The following is a 21,353-nucleotide window of genomic DNA, read 5'->3' as shown; positions in this document are numbered from 1 at the left end:
CTTCGTATAGAACATTAGGAAAGCCCAGGGCCTCTGTAAACTTAAATAAGACCTTCACCTCACCTGTCTGGTCTCCCTGTTCTCTAAGTGGAGAGGTCATCAGAATGAAAAAGTATACCAACCCACTTTCCTTTAGCTTACCGAAAATTCAAAGTACTTGATGTTAACAAAAAAAACACCAAGATGACTCAGAATTTCTTTTAGCATTTACTAAGACTGTATCAAAACTTTTTGTTTTTATTGTTTTGAAGGTAGGAAGAACATTTTATCACCAATAAAACAAATATGAAAGATACCTGATCCTCGGAAAGTTTAGCTCTTGGTTTATGAGAGAAAATGAACCCTTATAAAAAGTTAGGTAATAATAGACAGTCAGTAGTTGTGTTTTTCAACCTTTTGGACAATGATCCACGGTAAAATATAAATGTTGTATTATGACCCGGTATAAATGTATGTACACACATACTGAAATAGAAGTATTGGTTTCAATATATGTCATTTAGTGCATTCTGATGTTTTCTATTTTGTTCTATTTTCTATTCCATTTTGGTCTAGACTTGTCCGATTATAAATAAAATATTGGTCATAACCCAGAAAATTAATTTCATAACCTACTAATGGACTGAGACCTGAGGTTTGAAAAACATTGGTCTACTTTCATTAGGGTTACTGTCAAGAAGAATGGCACAAGGAAATTGTTTAAATGAAGTATGATACAAGTGTACCTCAGCATTAAAAGAAATGTGGTTAAGGTCTACGTACTGATGCAGAAAGTTGTCCCCAAAATATATTTTGCAAATTTAAAAAATAGGTTGTAAATAGCACAATATTGGGTAGGACTTTTTTGATTGCAGGTGACAACACACACACACACACACACACACACCCGTGCGTGCGAGCGCGCCCCTATCCCGCCTTCCCATGGCTTTAGCAAAAATGAAATGATTGGCCATTCTTGAGTAACAAGACCTTTTCTTGGAGTTGATCTGTAAGGATTGAAGGTGGGTGAGACACTTGATACAAGAGAAATAAGGGTAGTAAGTACTACCCAGAGAAGGAGGGGTACAGTGCGATGTAAAGTACAATGTAAATATGCAAAATATGACCTAAATCATGTGTGAAGTAACATAGGCAAGAATATTGGGAGTTTAAAAACAGTGAATTATTAGCCATAAATACCTAAAGGGCAGGATTTCCAGGAGAACTTTTCGCCTTTATTCACTCCTGTGTCATTTGCACTTTTACCATGAATATCTTGCTTTTAGAACCAATAAAAACAGTGAAAATATTTGCCTCTAAAGAAAAGAAGGAGAAACATCTGGAAACGGCAACTCTATAAAGGCAGAAAGTAGATTCGTGGTCGCCTGGGGCTGATGGTGGGAATGGGGATTAAAAAATAGAAACTGGAGTTCTGTTAATAAGTAGGTAAGTGGTTTTAACTTTGATGACGGAAAAAACTGCATTGTATTAAAAAATTACTTAAACTAATAGAATTATATAGTTAAAAGGGGTGAATTTTATGGCATGTAAATTATATTGCATTGACTGTCAAAAAAAAAAAAAGGGCGGTAGGGGGTGGGGAGGAGGAAGATTCAGAGTCCAGCCAGTTCATCTGGAGGATTTGGGATTCAGCTTTTCAAAACTGTGTCCTTTTGCCCAAGTCCAATCTTCCAGCCGTTCCCACTCCATGCTTTCTCAAAGATTACTGACAGCATTTCCTCAATCACATCTGCAAATTATTTCAGTCCTTTGGAATGTATTTCATCAGGTTTAAAAACTTTTTGACAAGGTGAATGTGGTAACAAAGTCCAAGAGTTGAACGTTTTTCCCCCGGCCTCCTGAGCCTCTTCCCTTCGTGTTGGATTCTCCTCTGATTACTTCTCCTTTAGTCTGTGTTTACATTTTGTGATTTCTGAAAAGTGAGTTCCTAGGCAACAGAAAGAGCTAGGGTAGTTGTGGTGCACAGTGAAATAGGAATTGGGAAGCTGGGCTCCTGGTGTGGCCCTGCTCAAAGTCACCATATGACTGTTGTAGATGTTTGTAGTGTGGTCTACCTAGCAACTCTTCTTCCTTCTGGAAACTGCACTCCAGGTTTTCTCAGGAGAATTTCCCCTCCCTCACTGTCTCTGTGATTCTGGTGGGGCTGACCCCAACCCTCAGCCTCCAGGAATAAGCAAGTGACTCATCTGCCTGGACACCAGCACAGCTCATGTCCAGCTCCAGTGGTTGGCTCAGAGATGGGCATGTGACCCCAGGCAGTCCAGTGAGAGTCAGTCCTGGGATGTTTACTAAAACACTGGAAAAGAAGTGCTCTTTTTCTGCCATCGTATGATGGGATATAGGGTTCCATGTGCTGTGGGCCACCATATGAGGAAAGCCTAAAGGAGAATGAAACCATCACAAAAGACGTGGACCAAGAGATGAGAGAGTCCTAATCTCACTGTCTGGGCCTCCGAATGCATCCATACCTGAAGCTGTCACTCACTACCTGTGACCTTTGCAGTAAGGTGAGACTGTGAATTCTCTTTTTATAAGCCAATTTGATTTGGGATTCTGTTATTTGCTGTCAAATATCCTGTCCTTGGGTGAGTTATTTCATCTGTTGTTACCTCAGTTTCCTTACTTGAATAAAAAGAACTGGTCATGAGATGTGGCGAGAATGAAGCAATGTATTGAAAAGAACCTGAAAGAATATAAAAGTTATACCAAATTACAACTATAAAAAATAAAAAAAGTTATACCAATTTATAGTACTGTCAATGGTGTATGAGAATACCTGCTCTCTCTTTTTTTTTGCTTTTCTTCGTACTAACAGAATTCCCATTTCGATTCTAGTATATTGCTACTTAGAATAAAAGTTTAATTTCCCAGCTTCCCTTGCAGTTAGGTACAGTCACATGACGAAGGTCTAGCTGATGAGATGCAAGTGGAAGTGAGTGGGGGCTTTCAGGAAGGAAAGAGGACATCCTCCTCTCTCTGCTTCCTGCTGCCTGAAATGCAGATATGACAGGTGGTGGTCCAGCCATTATGGTGAGTCAGGTAACTTTGAGAATGAAGTGCTAGATGACGCAGGTAAACAGGCAGAAACCAGGTCCCTGAGGAAAATAGACCAGCCTTGGGCAGCTGACCTACAGACTTCTTTTACATCATCACAGAAAGAAACTTTTCTCACTAGCCACCATTTGTCATGTCTCTGTTGCTTGTATCTAAACCTGAGTCCAGTTGACAGTGTCATTTCCCCAATACCCTCAGTAACACTTTGTATTATCAATTATTTTTTTCATTGACCTCATGTGAGTTGATCTATGTTTACAAACTATTTGTCCTTTTTGTCTGGGAGTTTGTTCTCATTTCTTTCTTGACTCCAGTCTCAGCCTCTACCCTATGGTTGTAAGATGGCTGCCAGGAGCTCCCGGCTTCTATCCCGTCTTCTCAGCAACCTCAACAGGGAGCACATCATTTTCCTGGATGATCCAACAACAGTTGAGGGATTGACAAGGGAATGTGAAGACAAGCCACAGACTGGAGAAAACATTTGCAAAAGACATATCTGATAAAAGACTGTTATCCAAATTATAAAAAGAACTCTTAAAACTCAGTGATAAGAAAACTAATAACCTGATTTAGACAACGGGCAAAAGATCTGAACAGATCCCTCACCAAAGAAGATGGCAAATAAGCGTAGGAAAAGATCGTTCACATATGTCATCAGGTAAATGCAAACTAAAATCACAAGTACCTATCACTACACACCTATTAGAATGGCTAAAATCTAAAACACTGACAACACCAAATGCTTACAAGAATGTGGAGCGACAAGAACTCTCATTCATTGCTGGTGGGAATGCTAAACGATACAGCCACTTTGGAAGAGAGTGGCAATTTCTTACAAAACTAAACATACTCTTACCAAATTTGGAAGCCACCAAACTGTCCTTCCATAGGTGAATGGAGAAGTAACCAGTGGTATGTCCAGACAGTGGAATATTATTCATTGCTCAAATGAAAGAGTTACCAAGTCATGAAAAGACATGGAGAAACCTTAAATGCATGTTACTAAGTGAAAGCAGCCAATCTGAAAAGGCTACATTCTGCACGATTCCAACTATATGGCATTCTGGGAAAGGTGAAACTATGGAGACAATAGAAACAGCTGTAGTTGCCAGGGACTGGGGGAGAAGGAGGGATGAATAGGTAGAGTATGGGAGTTTTAGGCCTGTGAAACTGCTCTGTATGATACTATAGTGATGGATACATGTCATCAGGCATTTATCCAAACCAAGAGTGAACCCTAGTTAACATTAGTCAGCTATGGACTTTGGGTGATTGTGATGTGTCAATGTGAGTTCATCCATTATAACAAATATACCACTCTGGTGGGGAATGTTGATGGAGAGGGGAGTGTGTGTGTGTGTGTGTGTGTGTGTGTGTGTGTGTGTTGGGAAGTAGGGATTAACATGTGATATCTCTGTACTTTCCACTCAATTTTGCTGAGAATCTAAAACTGCTCTAAAAAAATAGTCTGTTATAAAAAGGCAGGGAGTGGGGGTTATTGGACCTGAGTAGATCAACTTGGGTCTCTCTCTCTCTCTGATCCAATGAGTGTAGCTAGGGGAACTGAGCATATTGATTGATCTGGCCCAGGGCCAGGCCGATCTCTGGGGTCTGGAATGAAATCAGCTCTCCAAAAGCCCATGGAATAAGGTAGAGAGGGATAGAAATCTAGAAAAGAAGTGCCTGTTAGAGAAGAGGAGAATGGATATTGGGAAGTTAAATCAGTAGACATTGACTACCCTGGACAAAGAGAAAAATCAAATTCTGTAATCAGGCAGAGCAGCAAGTCCAGAGGCCTGGAGGTGATAAAAAGTAGAGCTTATGGACATACTGAGTGACGCATTGTCTTTTGGGTGTCTAATTAACTCCCAATCACGTCAACAATTTTATTAATTTGTTCAGTACCAAATATGGGCCAGATCCTGTGTTTAGAGCTGAAAGGACTTTTGTGAGTAATAACTTAGTGGACGAGTCCATTAATTTTCAAAGGCTTCATGTTTATTCAAGTGAACATTTAGAGAAACTATGCAAGTTACACCACTCCAAAATTAAATTACACAGAGCCTAATTAGAATACCCACAATCCTTCTAAAGTCACTGCAATTTCAGGATTTGGGAATTGGAAGATCCAGAGGGAGGCCGAGCAGTCACCTGACTCCCCATGACCCTCAGGCTCCCAGGACACATGGTAACTTTTGACCTTGACTAACTAGAGTGACCACTTAAAGGGAAGAAAGTGCTCACCAAGAGTTGCCCATGGTTACTCCTGAGTAGCGGGACCCCAAACTGTGTGCGTCAATCTGGAGATTTTGTTACTGTTAAAAAGAACGGGACGCTAACCATGAATTGATTAATTGCCTTACATAGACTTCAAAAAATTGTTTCTACATAACCTTCTAAAGCCAACGAAACCAACTTTTTAATATAGTGCATGAAATGAAACACAAACCCCTTTTGTTCTGAATTGTATTCTCTGGACACTTTTGAAGTGGTTTTGTTAGTTTTTTAGGTTTTTCTTCACTAAGCACTGCATTGCTCCATTACTTGTTGTGATAAAACAGAAAGTAACGTCAATTTGTCCACCCCCTCCACCCCACAATGTTCCTGAGGTATGCACCTGGATTAGATACAGACGTACCACATTACCTCTTCCTGTCAATCTGCGTTTATTAAGCACTTCGTGTGTACTTGGTATTGTGGAAGACACGAAAGGAATGGATACTACCATTAAGGAACCAAGACTCAGTCTGTAGGCTGTGTGATCTAAACTAGTGACTTTAACATCACTGAGCTTCTGTTTCCTGAACTATAAAAAAAGGATGAACTATTACTCTCGCAAGGGTCTTGTTTACTCATTTATGGAACAAATATAGTTTGAGTTTCTGCTCTGTGTCCCATACTCCTCCAGAAAGTAGAAACATAGTGCTGGGGTTTCTAGAGGGCTTTGGGTGAGTATGGAAGCTGGGCCACAAGTAGGAAGCACTTACATGTGAGCATTTCTGGTATATGACCTAAACAGCTCAGAAGAAAAGCACATGACTCTCCCAAGGCCACTATATTAGTTGTCTATTGCTATATAATAAACCACCTCCAAATTAAGCAGCTTAAAACAATAAACATTTATCTCACAGTTTCTTTGGGTTAGGAATCCAGGAGGGCTTGGCTGGGTGTTTCTGGCTCAGGGTCTCATGTGCTTGCAGCCACCAAAAGGCTCAGTTAGGGCTGGAGGATCCGTTTCTGAGCTCACGTGGTTGTTGGCAGGAAGTTTCAGTCCCTCGCCAAACGGGCTTCTGCACAGGGCTGCTCAGGACATGGCAGTTGGTTTCCCCTCTAAGCAAGTGACTTAAAGAAGAGAAAGAGAGACAGAGCAACAAAGAGAGAAGTTTCAGTGACTTTTTTTTTTTTTTTTTAACTTTTATTTATTTAACTGTGTTTTTCCAGGACCCATCAGCTCCAAGTCAAGTAGTTGTTTCAATCTAGTTGTGGAGGGCGCAGCTCACAGTGGCCCATGTGGGAATCGAACCGGCAACCTTGTTGTTAAGAGCACCACGCTCTAACCAACTGAGCTAACCGGCCGCCCCCTTCAGTGTCTTTTATAACTAATCTCAGAAGCGATGCTGTATCATCACTTTTGCCAAATTCTCTTGGTCATATGGATCAGCCTGGTGCAATGTAGGATCCAGGGCTACATAGGGTGCAATGGCCCCGAGCAAAGGATCGTTGGGGCCATTTTGAAGTCTGGCTACCAAAGCCTCCCACAATTTTTGTTATTTCTCATTTTAAATCAGTATTCACCTTTATACTTAATTTTGTATTTATAATTTTGTACTTTTTAAAAAGAAGGCTCCTCCAGCTTGTATACACTTCAGGTGCCACTAAACCTGGACCCATCTCTGGTTCTGAAACAAGTCTCCTTTTCACAACACTGGGAGTGTTAGAGATTTTGTACACAGGGTCCAAAGCAGGACCCAGTCCTGGGAAATTGTTTGCTGAGGACCTGCCCTGCCTAGGAGAAGGTATAGATTTCAGCTCCTCCTTCCCTGTCTTCATTCAACATTCCTTTGGAAGCTGAAGCCGTTGGAATGAAACCACAGGTTTTGATGAGTGGCAGAGATAAAGTCCTGTTTGCACTTTGTAATGGTGTATTTACACATTTTGACAATGATCAGGTGAAATTCTTCGCTGGTATTGACTGCACTCTTTCTGTAAGTGGTTGTGCCAGGCAGGAGGGCCCCTGGGCCATGTGACTGGAGAACTCACTCACAAGTTAATTGACTCGTTTGGTCTCTTTCTGCTTGAGCCACACAAATGACGAAATGCAATTTTTTTTCTTTATTTTCTTTCTTAATGTACCAAGAAAAACAAAGCTGGCTTTTAAACTCTACTGCCTCTATTAACTTTTGAGTCTCCAGCTATGAATTAACAAAAACAAAACAAAACAGATAAACTCAAAACCCCAACTCTTTCAGTGCTTGCTTGAATCTCAGTGGTCTGAGATAAATCTAGTACCCCTACCCCCACCCCCCAAGGTAGATACTGAATGGTGTGTTGGCCACCTTTTATTGAATGCATATTTTGTCTCACAGTAGCTGCATATATTCTCTCATTTGCTACCTATTTAACAGAGTAAGTTTGATGATCCCCATTTTGCAGATGAGGCTCAGAGAGGTTATATGACTTGTCTAAGGCCACACAGCACAGAAATGATGAAATTGGGCTTAAATGAGGTCTCCCTGGCTTAGGAACTCAGTTCTTTCTACTATCTGGCCCTCCTCCATCTCCAGATTAGGTCAGATTCTTCCATGATAGGATTTTATAGCATCCGTTAGCTTTGCTGCTTACTAAATTTCATTATTATGTTGTAACAGTTAACTCTTGCTGTGTAACAAACTATCCCCAAACATAGTTGCTTAAAACAATTATTTATTATTTCTTACACATCTTTGGGTTGGTGAGGGTCCTGTTAGTTACACATGTGTTTACTCCTGTGGCTGCATTCCTCTGGAGGGTCAGCTGGGACAGCCAGGTAACTGGGTCTCTCTCAATGTGGTCTTTCATTTAGGGCTTTTATGGCATGGTAGACTCAGGGCAGAGTTCCAAGAAAGTGAAAATGGAAGCTGCAAGGCCTTTCAGGGTCCAGCCTCTAGAATTTATGCTTTGTTCTGTCTACCCCATTATATTGGTCAAAGCAAGTTCTAATAAGCTTCATACAGGCTTAAATCATGTCAGTCTTTTCACAGCTATATTTCTACTGCCTAGAACAGAACCTCGTATATAGACTATTTCTTGACATAAATGAGATTATCACAGTATATTTTTCTCCTTGCACAGTGGTTTGTTCATAGTAGAAGTTCCCTTCATGGTGATATTTTATAGTTTTCCCAAGGGAGAGGAATAATATGGATGATCTGTTATTTCTAGGGGCACCTCAGATTTCCACAGAATGATCTTCGTTGTTTTTCCCAACCTAGCCCCAATTCCCTCTTATCTGATACCTAGTAAATTGGCAGAGATGCATAACCAAATTAATAGAGAAGAGGTAGAAAATAAGGCTGAAATGTGTGATCATGGAGTTCAAATCCTGGCCCCACCTCCTAACTAGCTATGAGACTTTGGATGAGTCATTTAAACTTTCTATGCTTTTGTAAAATATAAAAATAGTACATATTTCTTGAGATTGACGAATGAATTAAATGGGTTAATACTTGTGTAAAGAATTAATAAGAGGGGTTGGTATTTTACAGTTATGCTGCTATGTCAGAGGTAACTATTACTGTATTATAATTAAGTGACGAGGGCTGACTTCAGTTTCCAATGAGTCACTTTAAGATACCACATAGATTTTTGAAAGCAGTTGTTGTCTGCCTCATCCAGCAATCTTCAGAGAATCAGGAAGCTATCGAGATGAGCTCTGAACAAGAGCCAAAGCAATCTTGCCCCATACGTGGTTGGGTAGCTTTAATTCACCAATTTCTAATTTCATAGACAGTGTTTAGATTTTTACCTGTGGTTTTCTATCGGTATGAATGAAGATCGAGGATGCTTTTGCTAGGGAAGTGAACTTTACAGGCTTAAGTAGAAAAATCATATTACAGCATGGAGCTTTCCTTTATTGTATTATTATTATTTTATTATGGAGAATGTCTAACACATTCAAAAAGGAGAGAAAATAGTAGAATCACCCCTGAATCCATCATCTGGTGGTTTGAGAAACACCTCATCTAATATAAAGGTGCCAAAAAAATGTATACACATTTTAAGAAAGGAAAAAACTCTGTTAAAATTGTAATACTCAATATATACTGATAACAAAAGATGAATATAGGTCACGTTTGACTTCTGCAATTACAAGAGGTGCTCAAAGTGGTTACCATCAGCATAATTTTAATACAGTTTTTTCCTTTCTTAAAATGTGTATACATATTTTTGGCACCCTGGTATATTGTGGTCTGTCTAGAAAAAGGCATACTGCAGACTTTAGAAAGAAAAAGGTTTATTGTAATGGAAAAGATGACCAAGAAAATTAAGTGAAAAAGGAAATTGCAAAACAGTCTGTGCGTTATATTTTCATTTGGTACAAGGACAATGTATTTTACCTACACATATTACTAACATTGTCATTTATCCTTACAGAGGCTGGAAGAACAGGCAGAACAGTCCCTTCCCAGAAGAGTCCCTGCCCAGCAAGCAGGCAAGCTTACTGTCACACAAACACCCACAGGCAGCAAAGGTGGACATCCTGGTTTTTCTTTCTTTCTTTTTTTAAATTTATTTATTTATTTTTTTATTGGGGAATATTGGGAACACTGTGTGTCTCCAGGGCCCATCAGCTCCAAGTCGTCCTTCATTCTAGTTGCGGAGGGTGCAGCTCACTGGTCCATGTGAGAATTGAACCGGCACCCCTGTTCTTCAGAGCTCACACTCTAACCAACTGAGCCACCCGGCCGCCCCCTGGTTTTTCCTTCCTTCCTTTCTTTCTTTCTTTCCTTCCTTCCTTCCTTCCTTCCTTCCTTCCTTCCTTCCTTCCTTCTTTCTTTATTTCTTTCTTTCTCTTTCTCTCCCTCCCTCCCTCCATCCCTCCCTCTCTCCCTCCCTCCTTTCCTTCTTTCCTTTCTTTCTTTTTTAACAGTTTTTTTTTTTTTTTTATGTTATTGGGGAATATTGGGTTTTTCTTATCAGTTCCTTTTGCAGTCTCTATTGAGTCTCTGCAGTGGATGGGATCAGGGAGACGGGTCCGTCTTCTTTCCTGGACACTAGCTCAAGCCTGGAGCAATCTTAGGGTTCCCTGATTTGTGGTTTGAACTGGCAACACTTTCAAGTGCATTTGGAACTGTCTTCTTCCCAGGAGGCTCTAGACTTCTGAAGTTCTCAGAATGAAATGTTTGTAAGACACACACCTGTTTTCTCTTGCTAATAATGCTGAGTGCCTCCCTGATCCCCACTGTCAGGCATTATTATTCTGGACTGAGGTAGGAAGGGACGGAGGTGGGACACGGAGAGATAAATCCCTTTTTGCCACCTAGGGACTTGGAGACACTGGGAGTTAACAGCTTTGGAGCGTGCGCCTTGAGCCAGACACTGCTGAGTGCTTTATACCATGTTTCCCCGAAAATCAGACCTAACTGGAAAATAAGCCCTAGCATGATTTTTCAGGATGACATCCCCTGAACATAAGCCCTAATGTGTCTTTTGGAGCATAATATAGGCCCCAGTCTTATTTTCAGGGAAACACAGGGTACTTAAAATCTCCTTTGGTGTTTGCATCCCTGCTGGGGGATGATACTATTTCTATGCCCATTTTAGGGATGAGGAAGATGCAGAGAGTTCAGAGATGTGCCCAATATCACACTGCTAAGTGTGGGCTGCCTTTGAACTTCAGTTTCTTACCCACTATAAATCAGCTGCCTAAACACAAAGAATGTTCTAGAAAGACACCCAAAAAAGAGCTCACAGTGGTTACCTCTGGAGATTGAGCCTTGGCTGGACAGAAGGGTGAAGGGAAGGACGCAAGGAGGCTTTTATTTTCTGCCTAATAGTTTGGCCAGACAGGTGTGATAGCTAAATTGTAGCTAAGATCAGAGCACAAAATCAGGACCCAGCCAGGTGGCTTTAGTTCAAATGCAGCTTGACTACTTACTGGCTGTGTAACTTTAGTCAAGAGACTGCGCCACTTTGCAATTCAGTTTTCCCACGGTTCAAGTGGAGGTGATGAACATAATGCCACTTCATGGGGCTGTTGTGAAAATGAAGCAAGTTGGTATTGTCCTAAAGCATTTAGAATAGTCCCCGTCCCATAGTAAACATAGAAAACACAAAGAAATTTTAACTATTATTATTCTGAGCATTACGGACACTTTTCCATGAACACGTATTACTTTTAAAATAAAATAAAAAAATCAATTAGTTCTTTTGAAAGGCCAACTACACTGTCTCTTAAAGTCAGACATATGCCTACACTATGACCCAGTAATTCCAACCTTGGGTGAAGAGAAATGAGTGGACATGGCTGCAAAGATACTTCTTTGAGAATGTTCATAGCAGCCTTTTTTCATATACCGTATAGTCCATACTGGAAACTAAATGTCCATCAAAAAGAGGACAGATAAATAAATGGTCGAATAGTCAGACAATGGAATAGTCAACAGTAAAAAGTAATGAACAGCCAACAGTCTACATGACTGAATCTGGAAAACATTTAAATGAAAGAAGCCAGATACAAAAGAGTTCCTTCTGTGTGACTCCGTGTATGAAATCCAAAAGCAGGCGACACTAATGGTGAAAGAGGTCAGCATAGTGGTTAACTGGTCTTCGAAAGGGGCAGGAAGGAACTTCTGGGGGAATGGAAATGTTTTGTGCCCCAGGGACACGTGGCAATGTCTGGAGACATTTTTGGTTGTCATAAGTAGCAGAGAAGGCAAGTACTATTGGCATCTGGTGGGTAGAGGCCAGAAATGCTGCTAAACATTGTAGAGTTCTCAGAATGGCCCCCACAACGAAGAATTATCTGGCCCCAAACATCAATAGTGCTGAGGCTAAGAAATTATGGTTTACATTGCTTAAGGATGAAGCCATCAATTTAAATGATGAGGAATTTCTGCATCCTTGTGGATACTTGCTATTATTACAGGCAAAATCTGAGGGGCAGAGATGGCTAGTTACCCTTAGGATAGAATCGCCACTGGAAAGCAGCTGCCCAGCCAGGGACATTTCCCAACCCCCTTTGCATCAGGGGACAGCCATGTGACTCATTCTTGCAAATAGAATGTGAGCGGAAGTAATGCGTGTTAGCTCTGGGCTACGCAGTTGAGAAACCTGTCCCTTCCACAACTTATGCGCCTTCTCCACGCTTTCCCTGCCACCACTGGATGCAGACAATGGTTCAGAGCTGTCCGGCCACTGGCAACACAGCATTAGATAGTGTGAACAGGAGACAGACTTCTGATATACAAACCCTGACCTGTTGGGGTTTGTTACAGTGGCTAGTGTTATTCTAATAGAGTATTCAACAAAAAAATACAGCCTCTGAAGGGCAGCTCTTCCAAGCTGATCTAGTCTGGGCCAGCTAATCTCAAGTGTAAATTCTCTGAAAGCAGGGATCATATGGTACACATTTTATTAATCCCCCACAATGCTAAGCACCTTGTCCCCCAACCCCAAAATCATATGGCTCTATGGATTGGAAGAGAACTTGGGTCCTTTTGTGATTTTTTTCCAAGGCACTATTTATTGGACCATTCAAAACCAATTCACACTTTCTCACCTATGTGTTTTGGGGTAGGATTTATCTTACCAGAGTTGGGTTCTATGAGCCTCAGTCAATCCATGGGTTTTCATTTCCCTAGCATCAAGTGTTCACAGACGGGCACAAAATTAAGTCAGAGCCAATGAAATATAAACTATTAGCTGGGGCTCCTGAAGGGGAAACAATTTCTTCTCTTCCAAGAGAGAGCCATAAATGTACTTTTTCTTCTCCTGAGTGGTGGTGTACGTTTGTGGGGCTTCCAACTGCTACAGTCAATTTGCTGCCAAGAGGGCAATAGTTGGAGTTGTCAAGGAGTCACAGGTTGAGACAGTTCTCAGGGGCTCACACAGTGTCGGGACATAAGTTCTTTCTGCGTGTCTTCTCTGTCGCTCTCAGCATGTTAGCGGTGCTTACTTGTGGTGGCAAAATAATACCCATAATTCCAGACATTCAGGTCACAATGTCATGTATCTCTGTTAATGAGAAAAACCTTTCCCAGAAGCACTCAGCAGATTTTTCCTGTTGTCGCTCCAGAGGGCATCACATGACAATGCCCAAACCAGTCACGGGAAAGTGTCTGGATCACTATGATTGGCCCATCCCCATCATGATTCTTTTCTTCAGGCTGAGCCTGGGACCCAGATCCAGCTCCCTGGAAGTATGAGGCCACCAGGAGGAAGGTGAAAATCTGGTCATAACCAGAATTCTGTTTTAAAAGGGAGAATGTTTTCTGAGTAGGCCAACAATAGAGTCTGAAATACATCCTGCCATTTATTATAGATACTTGTATACATGATACATCAGTGAATTGTAAGTATTAGAAAACAAAAAACAAAGTTCAGGAGAAATGTATTGGCTTGCACATCTCAAAAGTTCAGGGGCCTTGAGCTTCAGGCATGGCTGGATCCAGGCAACAATGTCATCAATACTTGGTCTCTCATTTTACCTCTTGTCTCTGTTTTCCTGAGTGCTGACTTTATTCTTTGCCGAAGCTTACTAAATTGTGACCCCAGAAGCTACAGGCTTGGGTTAGGCCTGTAGCAACTCCAGAGGAATAAGTATCTCTTAGGCAACTGTTTCAATAAAAGTTTAAGAATTGAGCCTCAATGACTTTGTTTGGATCACAACTCCATCTTTGAACCAATCACTGTACCCATCAGTAATGGAAAGCTCTCATTGGCCAAGCCTAAATCTTGTGCCCACCCCTCAAACCAAAAAATGAGGTCATCGCCATACCTGAACAGATTAAGAATATGAGAAAAGAAACCAGAATGCTACCAAAGTGGGCTCTGAGTAACTGGATGACCCTTAGGGCACCTCCCAGTCCCAGCATGCTTTTCACCAAGACAGCGGAGTTTCTAAAGTTCCTCAGACTTTCCTTGGTTTCTTCATTGATTCCTACATGTGGTTGAGACTTGTTCTCTATACTTAGTCCCTTAGGCTAGTGCTTCTCAAAGACTGATGTACCTATGAGTCTTCTGGGGGAGCTTTTTAAAATGCAGATTCTGATTGAACAGGTCTAAGTTGGGGCCTGAGAGTCTGCATTTCCAGGGGACACACTTTGAGTGACAAGGGGTTAGAGTGTTTCCTGGATATTATTATCTCAGTCTTCCAGAGGAAACCACAATTGAGTTAGGAAGAAAGGCAGATCATATACACTTTCCTCTTTAAAGAAATTTAAATTAAAAGGTGAGTCTATTTAAAGGAAAAATATTAAATTAATAATAATAATGTAGTTTGTGGCTGTGGCAAAAATCCCAAAGGCGTTATATGACTGAAAGTTGGCGAACTCTGGTAGAGCCAGACTCTCTTCTAGACTTTATTTGGTTGCACCAAGCTAGACAAATATTTCTTGCATGAAAACTGATGCTAGAGAAGTCTTTTAAAGAACAGACAACTGCTGCTACCTCCAGGGGAAGCTTCCAAGTCCAACTGTGCTTTATTCGTGGCCTCTTTTAACCTGGGGGGCCATTTTTCAAAATGAGGCCTTCATTTCTGAGAGAGGGAGGCATTGTGTATACTAATTGCTAGTTGCAAGAACCAAGTGGCCAGGATGTCTGGCTTTTGAAGTCTTGCAAAACAGACTTATAAAAGTTGGCAGCCCAAGCATCCAGAATCCAAGGCCATGAGAGATCCCAGCTTGTTTATTTACAGAAAGCTTGCCTTTGCTGACTGGGCCGATTTAAACCACCCCGCCCCTCAGTGGTAGAAAGAGTGTGTGTGTGTGTTTGTGTGTGTGTGTGTGTGTGTGTTTGTGTCCCTGTTTTCTCTTCTCTTACCTCATACAGTTGTAAACACCTAACGCCAAGGAACAGCAGCTCATGTCACTTTGAACTTATTTTTCATTTACTCTGAGCATCAAATAGTCATTTCAGAGGGGGTTGACAAGGCAGAGAGAATGCCGACTAACCCCACAGGGGAAGTTCAAGTATATTTTTTATACTTGAGGTATAAAAATAGAGGTCACTATTTGCACCAGTGACCTCCCAAAAATCATGCCTCATTTGCATTAATTCAGTGAAAAATGGATACTGATAAAGAAAAGCATGCATGTTCTGATTAATTAAAAATATCTTTATCCCACAACGTAGCTGCTAAATCTGGTTAAGTGCAATATACTGCTAAATCTGGATAATGGGGTCATTTTTTTCTAGAAAATGGGTTTGGTCTATCTTCTGTGTCTAGCTCTGACTAAATAAAATCTTTGGGAGGCTGGCATTCTCTCTCTCTGTCTCTGTCTCTCTTTCTGTCTCCCTCCTTGTCTCTTCCTTCCTTGCATTCTAAACTTTATCAAATACTTCCTATGGCGATGCTATCTGTTTGGACTATACTAAAAAGCAAAATAGACATAATCTCAGTTCGGATGGAATTCAATTTCTGCGCAGAAGTGACAACTTCAAATCCTCAACAGGAGCCAGGAATGCAATGAATAGAGCTGGCTTGTGTAAGACAGGAGGTGATAATGTTCACTCAGCCTCCGTGTCTGGGAGAATCAAGGAATGGTGGGCTCTGGTAAACTGGAGAACCCGTGTCCTTCTCCAGGTCCTTATATTAGCCGTATGGGAAAGTAGACCCTGTTTTTTTCACACCTTCATGCACACGTTTCCAAAGAAGCCAGAAATGGACAGAAATTCAGGTCTTTATACCAAGATTCAAACACCAGCAACTAATTTAGACTTTTTAAAACATTGTATGGGCCAAATGAAACATATCTGTATTCTAGATTTGACTAAATCTAAGAGAGTAGCTTTCAAACAGTTTTGATCTTGATTCACAGTAAGAAATACATTTTATATCATGATGGCGTGCGCGCGTGCACGTGGACACACACACACACACACACACACACACACACTCCTGAAATGTAAGTTTCCAGAATACTTCCATTTACTATGTGTGATGCAGTATTTCCTCTTCTATCCTATCCTAACCTACTCTTTAAACGACTGGATTGGATAGATTAAACTGCTTTCAAGACCCATGAATGGATCACTGCATGAAATATGGAAAACAGTCAGAATATGAGCTGCAGTGGTTGTCAGTCTTGGCTACATGCAAAATCAGTTAACTGGAGAACTTGAAAGAGTGATACCTGGGCCTACCACAACCAATCCAATCAGGCTGTGGGCATGGGGTCTGGGCATTGGAAGGTTTCTACCATTCCAGGTGATTCTAACGTGAAGCCAGTGCTAAGGACCCTGTCTCTATATTCATAATCAGGAGCTCTCACAGGCCTGGTATTTTCTGTGTGTCTTTAGGCCGTTTGCTTAACGAGGGACTCCCTTGCCCTAGCAAAATGCGGATAATACATAGTGTAGTTCTTAGCTGCTTGAGTTGCTCAAAGATTAAATGAGATAAGATATGTAAATAATTTTGCACTGGGGCCTAGAACTGTCCTACATCTATGGCAGGTGCTCAATAAATAAAGACTATTGTTCTGCGTGGGAAAGACAAACTTAGACAAATGAGTCAGACAGACAGCAGCCTGTTTGCTGCTTCTACCTGTTGCCTCTGACTGACTGCACAGGGAAGTGTTAGGGCGTTGCTGGAGTTACTGAAGGTAATACGAAAGATGCTGGCAGAGCTGTGAGTTCATACAAGTGTTGCAGCTGTGTGGGTCTTGTTAAAATAATAACAGTAGTAATAATAGTAACATTTATATATGTGGGGAACTGTCCAGGGCTGGAGGGGTACCCAGAACACGAGACTTATATAACTAGTTGTTTGGCTCCTTCTGATTTGCCCAAGACTTTCCCGATTTTAGCACTGACACCCACAGGCCAAATCCAGCCCCCGACCATTTTTTTGAATTGAAATTTTTATTGAGTTAATTGTGGATTCACATACAGTTGTAATAAATAATAGAGAGATCTCTTGTACACTTTGCCCATTTTCTTCCAATGATGACATTATGTAATACTATAGTATAATATCACATTCAGCTTACTGACATTAATACAAGTCATCACTCTTGTTCAGATTTCCCTAGTATTAGTAGTACTCGTGTGTGTGTGTGTGTATTAGTTCTATACAATTTTATCACCTGTGGTTTGTGTCTCTACCACCACAGTCAAGATCCTGAGTGGTTTCGACACCACAGGGAGCTCCCATTTTTCCCTTTTATAACTACGCCCACCTTTCTCCCAATCTTTGCTGCCATTTCAAAAGTGTTATGCAATGAGAACCGCCTAGTATCTAGCTTTTTGCAGATTCATCCAAATTAGTGTATCAGTAGTTCGTTCCTTTTTTTTGCTGAGTAGTATTCCATGGTAAGGATGTGCCACAGTGTAATTTTACCTGCTCAACCACATCTGGGCTGGTTCCAGTCTTTGGCTCCACCTCCTATTTTTGTATAAAGTTTTATTGGAACACAGCAATGCCCATTTGTTCACATATTGTCTATAGCTGCTTTCCAGCATTGAATAGTTGCACCACAGACCATATGGCTCACAGCCTAATATATTTACTATGTGGCCCTTTACAGAAAAAGCTTGCCAACTTCTATCCTAAGCACTTAACATATATTAATCTACTTAACTGTTACAATAAGCCAATGCTATTATAATGATCTTTATCCTCAATTTGCAAAAGAAGAAATTGAGGCATAGAGAAATTGAGTAATTTGCTCAAGGTTGCACAGCAGAGTCAGGTTTTGAACCCAGGCAGTCTGGCTCTAGGGCCTGACCTCTTAATCAACTCCTGCTCTCTATCAACTCAAGATAGGGGAGCTCAAAACAAGAAAGACAGGAGAGAGGCAGCAGCGGAATTGCAGGGGTTCTCTTTGAGGGCTCAGGAGATAATAGGATTGAACCCGTGGTCATTTGCTTTCTTAGGAGACTAATGCTTGAAACAGAACTAAAATGCCTCACTAATTTGAACTTTGCAATTTACGTAGGCTTCTTACATTTTCTAGGATTTAACTACGGCTCAAGCTCCAGGTCCTGGTCACCCAGTTTCCACAGCCACATTGGCAACTGGAAAATTAACACAGCCATCGTTGTCTTTAGCTCATCTCCCAGGATTTTCAAGTAAGGAGGAACCTGATCCTAGAGAAACCTCTTTGGACCAAGGGGAGGCTAACTGGTGATTTTTAAATGAAATACCTTCCTTTTCTCATTAGATGGAAAGATTTATTCTTATGTCAAACTGAGAAGATTTGGGTCTCCTTCAGGGCAATCAGCTATCCTGATTTTCTCAGGGTTGAGGGGAATTTCTGGGATGCAGGACTAGGAAAGTCCCGGGCAAACTAGTCCCAGCCTGGATTTGGAGGAGGAAGGTGGATTTCAGAAAACAAAGATTAAAAGAAGGCGCATTCCTATTCTTTCAGATGCTTTTGGTTTATTCATTTTTTCCTAAACAATTTGAGAGATCCATGCAAACAGAGCAGCTCTTCCTCTGTAAGTAACCTGACTTCTGTCTCCTGAGAGCAAGGACTCTACACCATCTGACCAAATACAGTCATCGTGCTCAAGAAATCTGTCGTTAACATAAAACTATTTTCTACTATACCCGCTCATGCTCAAAGTTCCCCAACCATCCCAATAAAGTTCTTTTTCGTTGCTTTAAAAAATATTCAGGATACAAGGATCACATAATACCTTTAACTGTCATGTCTCCTTTGTATTCCTTTTCATCTAGATGTAGCATTTCTTTGTCTTTCAAGACAACGATTTTTTTTTTTTTTTTTTTTTTTTTGAGTCTAGGTCAGTTCTACAGACTGTCCCTTATTTGGATTTGCCTGATTGTTTTCACAGGTTTAGATTCAGGTTAAACATTTTTGGCAAAATACTGCAAAGGTGATGGTGTGTGTGTACTTCTCAAGGAATGACTAACATTTATAACAGCTGACAGTCCAGCTCCTTAGAGGGAGAAAATATTGACATCCCCGAAAAGAGAAGTACTTTGCCCAAGGTCATAATCTGCTTCTTAGTTGGTGAACCCAGACTCTAATCCTGGGCTCTGTGTCCCTCTGCACCTCTGTAGCTCGTCTGTCTTCTTTGTTCTTAGAAATGGCCTCCCCCTGCCCCCATAGCATGCTTTTATTGGGTGAAAACTCTGCTAAAAAAGCCCCTTTTCCTCATTTCTGTTGCACATAACTCGTTTCTCTCCAACAAGGCCTGAACTGCTATTGTTTGCTACAGACTTCTTTGCATCCAGTCCTTCCTCTTTTCAAGATAAGGCCTGTTTTTTTCCCAGGGCTCAGGGAACCCCACCTATGAGAGCTGTTCCAGGCACGTAGAGCGCTGTTTTCCTTTCTCAGATAAGGTTCCTCTGCGGAGAACATTCCCTTTGTCTCTTACCTGTCTCCACTGCACTCTGAGATTCACATCTATTTTAGTTTGCGAGTGTGGCCGTTTCCTTTACGATGCTAGTTAATTATCCCTATGTTGTCTTGACAGCCAGTTAGCTGACCAACCCCAGCATCGGGGCTTAAACCAAAGGTTCTAAAACTTGAACATGTATCAGAGTCGCCTTCCAGATTTGTTCAATCCCTCACTGCTGGGCCCCACGTCCAGTAGCTTCGTGGAGGGGTGGAGGAGCTGCATTTCTAACCTATTCTAGGTGATCTTCATAGTGCTGGTCCATGGGCTACACGTTGGGACTCACTGACTTAAGGTGGCACTTACATAACAGCAAACTGATTCTCCTGAAGTATTTTAAAGTAAATTACAGACATTCCAATGCTCATAAAACCTGACAACTGCCTCTTCCCAGGAGCTCAAACCTCTTCTTTTCCTTTGTTGCCCACCTCCGAGCTGTCCAAGTTTTCTCTGTTTTAGCTTCAATAGATACCCCAAATCTGTCCTTTTCTCCTGCACCATCCTAGCCCAAGCTCACATCCCCTCTCACCCGGAATATTGCCACCACTTTCTACCTGGTGTCCTCTACCACTCCTGCCCCACCCCCGTCCGCAATTGCCTGAGTAATCTTTGAAAAACTGCAAGTCAGATCAAGTCACTCTGATGAAGACACATCCAGTGGCTACTGCTGTTAGAATAAATTGCAAACTTCTTTTTACAACTGACAAGAACCTGCATGCCCCAGCCCCTGCCTCCTTTCCTGGCATTTTTGTTTACTTCTTCTGCTTTGCTCATCACACCCCAGGTGCATGGCGCCTTCCCGGTCCTGCACACACCAAGTGCTTGTGATTGGTTGGACGGCCACCCCTCCCCAACCCCATGCTTGACAAAAGGCTACCTTCTCTATCCGCCTCCCTAAAGAATGAGGGGAGTGATGTCCAAGGTGTGCTGTTAGGTGAAAAAAGTAAGGTGAGGAAGTGTGTATTGCATGTATGTTACCATTTAAGACAGGAACAGAGTATATGCACCTCTTTGCTTGAACATGATTAGAATTCCTCTGAAAGAATATACAATAAAGTAGGAACCCTGATTGCCTCTAGGAAGGGAAACGAGGCATCTGGGGGAGAGCAAAAGGAAGACGATTTTCACCCTAAGCCTTTTGTATCTTTGGAATTTTGAACCTCCTCAATGTATTATCTAGTCCAAGTAAATAAACAAGTAAAAACAATCAAACCTAACTAAATAAGTTTTGTGGCTAGCCTCTATCATAATAAGCTATTTATTTCTTTTATAGCACTAATTGCAATCTGTAATTATCTTGCATGTGTATTTCTTTTATATGCTAGATTACAGACTCCTTGAGAACAGGGAGTGTGGCTGTCTGTGGCTCACCATTCTATTCCCAGGAGTACCTGGTAAGTGGTAGTAACTCGATAAATATTTATTGAACACGTGAATCTTGTACAAAGGGGGACCAGATGGGGAGAAATGTGTAATAAAATCACCTGGGGATTCAGAACCTGCATATACTTGAACCCCACACTTGCTGGAAAGGGACCTCCGGGGGTTCGTTACTGTCTAACGCATTCTGAATGTACAAGCATCCTCTGTAAGTCCCGTGCCGTGTAGTTGTGGCTGCTTGAACATGTCAGCAAAATAATGCTGAAATTGTGTTAGCTGTGTTAGGCCACAGCTATCCTGCCTCCAAATGGGCAGAGTGAATTAAACTTGGCTTCAGTCCTTCCTGTTCTAGCTTT

General features: G+C 41.4%; 1 long non-coding RNA gene and 1 other non-coding gene across 2 annotated transcripts; one reads left to right on the top strand and one right to left on the bottom strand.

The window, feature by feature from the left end:
- Positions 1 to 6,556: 6,556 nt before the first annotated feature.
- On the bottom strand, positions 6,557 to 6,630 carry TRNAK-CUU (transfer RNA lysine (anticodon CUU)). Its single transcript has one exon. It is a non-coding gene; the product is annotated as a tRNA-Lys (tRNA).
- A 3,054-nt stretch (positions 6,631 to 9,684) lies between these two features.
- LOC117015723 (uncharacterized) lies at positions 9,685 to 21,002 on the top strand. The gene is made up of 3 exons (XR_004421788.1): positions 9,685 to 9,784; positions 18,210 to 18,324; positions 20,943 to 21,002. It is a non-coding gene; the product is annotated as an uncharacterized LOC117015723 (long non-coding RNA).
- The last annotated feature ends 351 nt before the right edge of the window (positions 21,003 to 21,353 follow it).

The sequence above is a fragment of the Rhinolophus ferrumequinum genome, chromosome 23 (genome assembly GCF_004115265.2).
Source record: "Rhinolophus ferrumequinum isolate MPI-CBG mRhiFer1 chromosome 23, mRhiFer1_v1.p, whole genome shotgun sequence".
NCBI classification, from domain to species: domain Eukaryota; kingdom Metazoa; phylum Chordata; class Mammalia; order Chiroptera; family Rhinolophidae; genus Rhinolophus; species Rhinolophus ferrumequinum.
This window is presented reverse-complemented; position numbering and strand designations above follow the sequence as displayed.